At 40.0% G+C, this 9,684-nt stretch overlaps 1 long non-coding RNA gene across 1 annotated transcript; it reads right to left on the reverse strand.

The window, feature by feature from the left end:
• Positions 1–2,739: 2,739 nt before the first annotated feature.
• On the reverse strand, positions 2,740–4,252 carry LOC309863285. The gene is made up of 2 exons (XR_014310969.1): positions 4,113–4,252; positions 2,740–2,990 (listed from the first exon to the last, which is right to left on the reverse strand). It is a non-coding gene; the product is annotated as an uncharacterized lncRNA (long non-coding RNA).
• Between the last annotated feature and the right edge of the window lie 5,432 nt (positions 4,253–9,684).

Consider the following 9,684-nt stretch of genomic DNA (forward strand, 5'->3'; position numbering starts at 1 on the left):
TCAGGGTATAATAAATATGATTTTGGAACCATTACATACATCAACCAGGCTTTTTAGAGGTAGTGAGCCCATACAGATTACTGCATTTTCCATTATGGAAAACAATTTTCACTGGAAGAACAGTTTTAGTTATACAGGAAGTTTGTTTAGGAATAGAACAATCAAGCTAGCATGGTTTTTAAGTTTGCTCTGGAGTTAAAATTCTGGGTTTAGTCTCTGGCTCAACCAATCATCAGACACAGATTCTTGGGCAAGTCTTCGTTACACTCTAAATTTTATTTTCTTCCTTTTTAAAATGGAGTTAATAAGAATACCCATACTTAATTGACATATTTGCAAAATTAAGTGAGAAAATGTATATAAAGCATGTAGTAGAAGTCCTGGCATAAGAAACTGCTGAATAAATACATATTTTTGCGATTGAAGATATTTTCCAGTAACCAAATAACTGTCTTGGAGAACATTCAATCATTTGTTGAGTAAGAAATTGGACTGAGTTTTGAAAATCCCAACTTCTGTCTCTACCTAGTTGATGCAGGAAAATGGAGCCTGAATAGTCATATGAAATAGCTGTCCATATGAAACAGAGTATGAAGTTTGGGACTACTAAAGCAGCTGGAATTTGCATATCGGGGTACCAGAAATAAGAGAACTTAGCAGAAAGGAAGTCCCAGAAACCTACATAGGTGTCCTCTTGGATCTCTGGTATAGTACCTGTGCATGCATATGGTCAAACTCAAAGAAGCCTAATAAGGAGCAGCTACTTCAGGAATGTGAGCTGAATATAAGTACCAGAGATTACATAGTGCTGGGAGACAGTCCACTTCTCCAACAACCAGAAAAATCAAGATTTAGGAGGAGGATTACTCCAGCACTAGCTTAAAGGATACTCTGGACCCACTCTAACAAAGTTTAAAACCAAGCCTCGGGAAATACATGTGGAGCTATCAGTAAATCAATTCTCTGTCAGAATGAAGCCCAACATTCTTTATAGGAAGACAAATTCAGAATCTAAATAATAGCACTCCATCGTCCATCATAAATTTAAAAATTACTAGTCGGGGCACCTGGGTGGCTCAGTGGGTTAAAGCCTCTGCCTTTGGCTCAGATCATGATTCCAGGGTTCTGAGATCAAGCCCCACATTAGGCTCTCTGCTCTGCGGGGAGCCTGCTTCGTCCTCTCTCTCTCTCTGCCTGCCTCTCTGCCTGATTGTGAACTCTGTCTGTCAAATAAATTTAAAAAAAAATTTTTAAGTAAAATAAATAAATAAATAAAAATTATTAGTCATTTGAAAAATCAGAAAAATATAACCAAAATAGGAGGGGGGAAACAACAGAAAAAGACTCAGGAGATGACAGATGGATTGGAATTTGTAAGCAAAGACTTTAGGCAGCTATTTTTTTTTTTTTAAAGATTTTATTTATTTATTTGACAGACAGAGATCACAAGTAGGCAGAGAGGCAGGCAGAGAGTGAGAGAGAGGAGGAAGCAGGCTCCCCGGGGAGCAGAGAGCCCAATGTGGGGCTGGATCCCAGGACCCTGGGATCATGACCTGAGCCGAAGGCAGAGGCTTTAACCCACTGAGCCACCCAGGCGCCCCATGGCAGCTATTATAAATATAGTCAAAAAGCTTTTTTTTTTTAAAGAAAGAAAGAAAGAAAGAAGAAAAAGAAAGAAAGAAAGAAAGAAAGAAAGAAAGAAAGAAAGAAAGAAAGAAAGAAAGAAAGAAAGAAAGAAAAGAAAGAAAGAAAAAGACAGACCGACCCTGGGCTTTCACACTCAGAACTCCTCTTTTCCTATACATAATTTTAAAGTAATATGATTTTACAGTGTTTTAAAGTATAGGAGTAAAAAAAAAAAAAGTATAGGAGTAAGCTCTAACATCTATTCCTTGTAAATTAACTCTTGAGACAACCAACTTAATTAATCACTGCATAAGCTAGTAAATTTTAAGACATTGTTATAATTCTAAGTCAACCTCACAACTATGTTCGAGGGCCACATGAGCCAAAGTACAGCAGAGCTAATCTTAAGGGCCCAAGAGACACATGCTTAAGTATGTTTTTGAGACTTAACCTATGTCTGGCATACCCTCCCCAATTACTCAGATGGCATCGAAGTGACAGGAGTAGAGGAAGGCCCACCTAGGAATAGGGGACACTGATGACAAACACAGGCAGGATCAAATCCCCTTTTTAGCTCTAATGTCTCCATGAGCCTTACTGTTGGCATAGTACATCATTACAGTTGGGTCCGTTATCAAAGGAACGGGACTGAGACAAAGTTACGCAAAGCCTTATTCTATGCCAAGCATTAGAAGTCAAACTGACTGGCCAGGGCCGCCTTCGAAGAGAGCGACGCCCCTTGGTCTTACAGGCTAGTTTTTATAGGGCACAATCACAGACCTCTACGTATGTAGGTTTGGCTGATTGGGTGTCTTCTACCTGCATGTTTTAGTAATGGTTACCTGGAACTGATACTAGTAACTGTTGAGGCATTTATTAAACAACAAAATGACCTTGTTTTAGGTATGTGTTTTAGTAACAGTTACCTGGAACTGATATCAATAACTGTTGAGGCATTTATTAAACAACAATATGTCTAGCTAGGCAACATGGAGTCACTATGGCTAAGTAGGCCCAGGCATGTTTTAACGTGGAATCGACCCCAACATTCCCCCCTTTTCTTTCGAGATTAGTCAATTCTTTGACTTTTTAAAGAATCAGTTTGTGCTGGAATTAGGATGGGAACTGCAACTTTTGTCCATTTTATTTCTGCAGCAAGATGTTGGAATCCCTCGGGTCCTCTATAGGATGACAGTAAACAGTCCCTTCCAATGAGACTTCAAGTTTTTCACTCAGTGGCGGCATATCCAAACCAAGTCTTTGGGTTGGTAAGGATGTGGTCACACCTTTGTCTCCATCTCAGTGTAGACAGCTTGGATCCCTGCATGGGCTCTTTTTAAGACATACTGTAGTGCCTGTAAGGACTGGAATGCAGACTGATCAGTCATTTTTGTTAGGGTAACCTTTTGTAGCCATGGGCAGAGTGGAGGGGGGTCTCCCAAACATTATTTTAAATGGGGTAACCTTGTTTAAGAAGGGTATATATCACGCCCTAAGGAGGGAGAAGGGAAGGAGATCCACCCATCCACCGCCAGTCTCCAGAATTAACTTTGTCAAGGTTTCTTTAAGAGTCTGGTTCATTTTCTCTACTTGTCTGGAACTCTGAGGCCAGTAGGCACAGTGTAGTTTTTAATTAGTGCCCACGGCCTTGGCCAATTCCTGTGAGACTGAACTCACAAATGCAGGGCCGTTGTTTGACCCAGTCACAAGAGGCAACCTAAACCTAGGAATTATTTTTTTAGTATCCTTTGTCTACTATTCCTGTCATTTTATGTTTGGCAGAAAAAGTTTTTACTCAGTCTGAAAAGGTATCTACAAAAACTAACATATTTTTTATTTTGTTTTGTAAAATCCACTTCCCAATAAACTCCTGGTTTTTTACCTTTTTCTTTTTCTTTTTTTTTCTATCCTAGTTTTCCCACTTCTACTGCCTGACATTGAGCACATCTATCAACTATATCCTGAGCCATATGCCCTAATTTAGATACCTGAAATTGCTTGTCTGTGAGTTCCTTAAGTTTGTGTGTCCCTAAATGAGTGCCCTGATGTATATGGTTTACTAATTTATTTTTTATTATTATTTTTTTAGTCTTTGAGGAAGAATTAATTTTTTTTTTTGTCCTGGTCGTAGCTCAATCCTCTTTATAGTTTAATTTAGTTCATTTTTGTAAATATTATAAATCTTCCTCTGAATAATCTGGTTTTTCTGGTAGGGCTGGAGCCAGGAGTGTAACCAGTTTTTGAGTCATTTTTCTGGCTGCTTGCTTTGTTTGCTGTTTGATCTGCTAATTTGTTTTCTTTTGAAACCAGATCAGTCCCCTTTTGGTGTCCTGGGCAATGCATAATGGCCACCTCTTTCGGGTCCCAAATAGTCTGGAGGAGAGCCAGTATCATTTTTTTGTTTGTTTTTAAATTTTTTTTCTGCTGTTAATAGGCCCCTTTCTTTATAAATAGCCCCATGTATATGGAGAGTAGTAAAGACATACCTGTTGTTCCTAGAGATGTGTGGCAGGGCCGCTTTGTAGAGTTCCTGCTCAGGAGAAACCATCGCAGCCCTCGCATACCTCTTTTCATCCGCCATGTAGCTACCCCCGTCTGTGAACAAAGTCATCTCCACATCCGGAAGGGGAGTGTCTTTGAGATCTGGCCTTATTCTTGTGACCTGGGTTAGGACCTCACTGCAGTAGTGTGGGTGGGGCGGGGGTATCCATTAGTTACCTGTTTCTTGGACTCAGACAGTGAACGCACTCCTTCTTGGAGATCAAAGCCTAAATAAGTGGCTTGTCCCCCGCAAGCATGACTTATAGTCCTCAGTGGCTATTAACAAGTACTGTGATTAGTCAGCTCCGCTGGCAGCAACATGGCTGGATTTAGCACCTCTGGGGACCAGAAAGTCACTTTCAGTTCCTTGAGGAGGAGGGCCTGATACCCCTATCACTCGGGCGTTTGTTCTTGTCCAGGTGAGCTGGCTTGGAACACTTTCTGTGGGTTGGACCACTCAAAAGCAAAGAGGTGCTGAGACTCTCTTGTATTCTTGAGATCTAAGACAGTATACATGGTTCTCTTGGGGCTCAGGAGGGGAGAGTAGGGTATAGCGGTTAGGCACCATCGGGTGGATATCTTTAATCCATTTGTTAACTTCCCACAAGTCCTGAATGGGTCGGTACTCCCCAGTTTTGGCCTTTTGACAGGAAGCAAAGTTGTGTTCTATGGAGATCCCTTCCTTTGCTTCCCAGGAGAGGGAGTACTGATGCGAACAGCCGTAGGCCAAATTTAAGATCCTTTCTGTTGTTTATTTATGTCTTTTTGTGCCATTTTCCTCCTGTACTCAGACGTCCTCTTCAGATTGTTTTTTCATAGGCTCTAGTAATGATGAAAATTGGGTTCTCATGTCCATCAAAAAAATCAACTGATTTTCCTCCACCTCAATTTTTACCTGAGGTTTGGGGAGGGGATCTGAACCATGGTCCCTTTAGTCTCTGGTGGCCAGCATTGCTGTCTTCTTTTGGGGGCACTCCTTGGCCCAGTGTCCTCTTTTCTTGCAGTAAGTACACTGATCTGAAGCTAAGACTTCTTGTCAGTTTTTTCCTATACTTAGGCTTTTTTTAAATGGTCATTTTTTAACCTGCCTTTTTCCTTCATATTGACCTCTTTTCCTTTGTTTTTTTACCATCTGATGTAATGTCAAAACTTTAACTATTTTTCTAGTCTATTTTTCATCTTTTTGTGTTCTTTTGTGTTCTTTTTGTTCTTTTGTGTTCTGTTGTTAAACATCTTCTCTGCTATTCTCACTAACTTGGTCAAATTCTTCCCTTCAAATCCTTCAATTTTTTTTTAATAATTTTTTATTTTTTATAAACATATATTTTTATCCCCAGAGGTACAGGTCTGTGAATCACCAGGTTTACACACTTCACAGCACTCACCAAAGCACATACCCTCCCCAATGTCCATAATCCCACCCCCTTCTCCCAAACTCCCTCCCCCCAGCAACCCTCAGTTTGTTTTGTGAGATTAAGAGTCACTTATGGTTTGTCTCCCTCCCAATCCCATCTTGTTTCATTTATTCTTCTCCTACCCACTTAAGCCCCCATGTTGCATCACCATTTCCTCATATCAGGGAGATCATATGATACCTGTCTTTCTCCGCTTGACTTATTTCACTAAGCATGATATGCTCTAGTTCCATCCATGTTGTCGCAAATGGCAAGATTTCATTTCTTTTGATGGCTGCATAGTATTCCATTGTGTATATATACCACATCTTCTTGATCCATTCATCTGTTGATGGACATCTAGGTTCTTTCCATAGTTTGGCTATTGTGGACATTGCTGCTATAAACATTCGGGTGCACGTGCCCCTTTGGATCACTACGTTTGTATCTTTAGGGTAAATACCCAATAGTGCAATTGCTGGGTCATAGGGCAGTTCTATTTTCAACATTCTGAGGAACCTCCATGCTGTTTTCCAGAGTGGCTGCACCAGCTTGCATTCCCACCAACAGTGTAGGAGGGTTCCCCTTTCTCCTCATCCTCGCCAGCATCTGTCATTTCCTGACTTGTTGATTTTAGCTATTCTGACTGGTGTGAGGTGATACCTCATTGTGGTTTTGATTTGTATTTCCCTGATGCCGAGTGATATGGAGCACTTTTTCATGTGTCTGTTGGCCATCTGGATTTCTTCTTTGCAGAAATGTCTGTTCATGTCCTCTGCCCATTTCTTGATTGGATTATTTGTTCTTTGGGTGTTGAGTTTGCTAAGTTCTTTATAGATTCTGGACACTAGTCCTTTATCTGATATGTCGTTTGCAAATATCTTCTCCCATTCTGTCAGTTGTCTTTTGATTTTGTTCACTGTTTCCTTTGCTGTGCAAAAGCTTTTGATCTTGATGAAATCCCAATAGTTCATTTTTGCCTTTGCTTCCCTTGCCTTTGGCGTTGTTCCTAGGAAGATGTTGCTGCGGCTGAGGTCGAAGAGGTTGCTGCCTGTGTTCTCCTCAAGGATTATGATGGATTCCTTACGCACATTGAGGTCCTTCATCCATTTTGAGTCTATTTTTGTGTGTGGTGTAAGGAAATGGTCCAATTTCATTTTTCTGCATGTGGCTGTCCAATTTTCCCAGCACCATTTATTGAAGAGGCTGTCTTTTTTCCATTGGACATTCTTTCCTGCTTTGTCTAAGATTAGTTGACCATAGAGTTGAGGGTCTATTTCTGGGCTCTCTATTCTGTTCCATTGATCTATGTGTCTGTTTTTGTGCCAAATCCTTCCATTTTTTGAAGTTTTCTCCTTATATCTGGGGCTGACTGACTGTCAAAGGCAAGATTTATTGCCCTCTGATTTTGGGGCACCTCAGGGTCGATCGGGCTATACATTTTATAGGCTTTCATAAGCCTTTCTAGAAAAGCCCCTGGAGACTCATCCTTATCTTGAGTCACCACACTAATTTTAGATAAATTTATAGGTCTCCTTGCAGTCGCATGGAGGTCTCCCAGCAGAGCCTGGTGGTAGAAACATAGACTCTCCTTATCTTTAACAGAATTTGGGTTCCAGTCAGGAGGTTTCTTTGGCAGTAGTTCTTCATTCGCTGGGGACTGAGGTCCCATGTTACTAATTCTGGTTTAGTTTGAATGTAGTTTTAGTTAGTTCTGGAAATTTTTATCCATTTCAGTTTCAGGATTTCAACATATCAAAGATCTGTATTTGTCTTAGAAGTCTCCCATATGAATTTTATTTAAGGTAGAATTTATTTTATAAGACAATTAAAATAATTATAAATAACAAAAATTCAGAATTGATATGTTTTTACAGTTTAACTGGCAAGAAAATCAGGTTACTTCTGTGACACATAACATTTCAATAATTACAATATCAAGTTGACCTTATCAAAAGGTTAAAACTTTAGGAGAAGAATAAATGAAACAAGATGGGATTGGGAGGGAGACAAACCATAAGTGACTCTTAATCTCACAAAACAAACTGAGGGTTGCTGGGGGGAGGGGGTATGGGAGAAGGGGGTGGGATTATAGACATTGGGGAGGGTATGTGCTTTGGTGAGTGCTGTGAAGTGTGTAAACCTGGTGATTCACAGACCTGTACCTCTGGGGATAAAAATATATGTTTATTAAAAAAAAAAAAAAACCTTATGTGAATTTCAAAAATAAATAAATAAATAAATAAATAAAATTGAAATAAAAAAAAAACTTTAGGAAATGCATAGAATTTCTATAATAGTTATAGCATTTACCCATGTGTAACCCAAGGTTTATCATTGGTTTAGCAGTTCTTTTTGAGTAATTAGCATACCAAGGAAAAGTTTTATGAGTCAAAGAGATCTTATTTACAATTTAAATCTTGTTGACAATTGCTAAAATTTAAGTTTTAAAGCACATGCTTAAATAGGATTACAGATAAAACAAAATATAGAAACTGGTTTCTCTGGGCAAGCAAAGAGAAAACCATTTATATTCTCTCCTTAACAGTAGATCAATTAATCTAAGAAAACTTTGGTTTTTTTTTGAACAGAGAGAAAGCAGATTTTTTTATACCAGTTTTTTTTTTTTTTTTTTTTTTTTTTAGTTTATATTATAGTCAACATTTATTTGAGTGGATCACCAATATAGATTTGCCATGACATAGGACTTTAGTCCTTTTTTTCTTAAGAACAGAAACATTTTACAGGAAAAGATTTATTAGTCGTTTTTTTTTTTCCTTCTTGTGAATAAATCCATCAAAATTGATCTAATATGGTTAAAATTCCAACATATTTCATTGTTTTCTTTCAAACCTATAAATAGGGCAAATAAAGGTCACTTTCCCCAAGCCTTTTATGACTTACTAAATACTCTCAAGTTTAGTTTTTATTATTTTCTTTCAAGTTCTGGTGCAACCAGATATTTTTATTTTAAGACAAAACTATTTACTCTCTTAAGCCCTCTTTTTTGTGTGTGTACAATTTTTCTAAACTTACTATCAGTCAGCAATCAACTGCCTTTCCTCTGGTTTTTTTAGACAACATTAAAATTTTTGAGACCAACAAATTTAACTTAGTTTAAATTCTGATATACGTTTCACCTGGACCCACTCCACTTTTAATGTATACCTGAGACACGGGTGGGAAAATCTGGAGTTGGGGGGTGTTAGGTCCAGGGGCTGCTCTTTTTGTTCTTGACAGTGAAGAGAGAAGGAGCCATGGTACAGGAAGCACTGAGGATGGTCTAGAGGCCAGTTATGCAGGCTGCACCCAAGCTGGTGCAGAAATAGAAGGGAGAGACAGAAGAACAAAGTGCTGCCAGAAGGCCCCGCCAGCAAGGGGGAGGGCTAGGCAGTCCAGGTCGGGCCAGAGAAGGCAAAGAACTTCCCTGAAACAAAGGGAGTTTTGGCAGCTGCTTGGGAATATTCCTTTACATCTCTGTCTCGAGTTAGACTAACCACTGTTGGCTCCAGTTCTAGCCTTTAATACAAGAAATGAGCAAGGGAGAAGTCCCACATCTATTAGGAGGAACAGAGAGATGAAAGTCAGAGTCCCCTTACTCTCCGTTTGCCCCATTTTTTCAAACACAACAGACAACAAAAAGACAAGACACAGATAACCGCAGACCCAGCAGCCCTTACCCAGAACCTGCCGCTGGTGGGAATTTTCTCAGTCCCCTACAAACATTCACCAGTGGGGATTTTCTCGGTCCCCTAGAAACAAGTAACAAAACAGACAACAAAAAGACAAGACAAAGACACACAGACTCAGTGGCCCTCACCCGCTGGTGGGGGTTTTCCTGGCCCTCTACAGATGGGGGTTACCCGGCCCCCTACAGAACCAGATGACCGCCTGGGGGGGCTCAGGCCCCCAGATGATCTACCAGAAGAGGGATGGGGCGTCCCCACATCCTCTCCAGCCCTGGGGAGCATGGCTGCATCCAGCTTCTCCCTGGCCATATTTTGGAGCTCCACAACCAGACAGACCAGATCTCACAGAATATGGAGATCTTACCTCGGGAGGCTTTTCCCAGAAATTCTGATACTGGCTCAGTTCTCGTCATTTGATCCTGGACGAGCCCCCA

This window comes from Mustela nivalis, assembly GCF_964662115.1.
Source record: "Mustela nivalis genome assembly, chromosome: 4".
Classification (NCBI taxonomy): Eukaryota; Metazoa; Chordata; class Mammalia; order Carnivora; family Mustelidae; genus Mustela; species Mustela nivalis.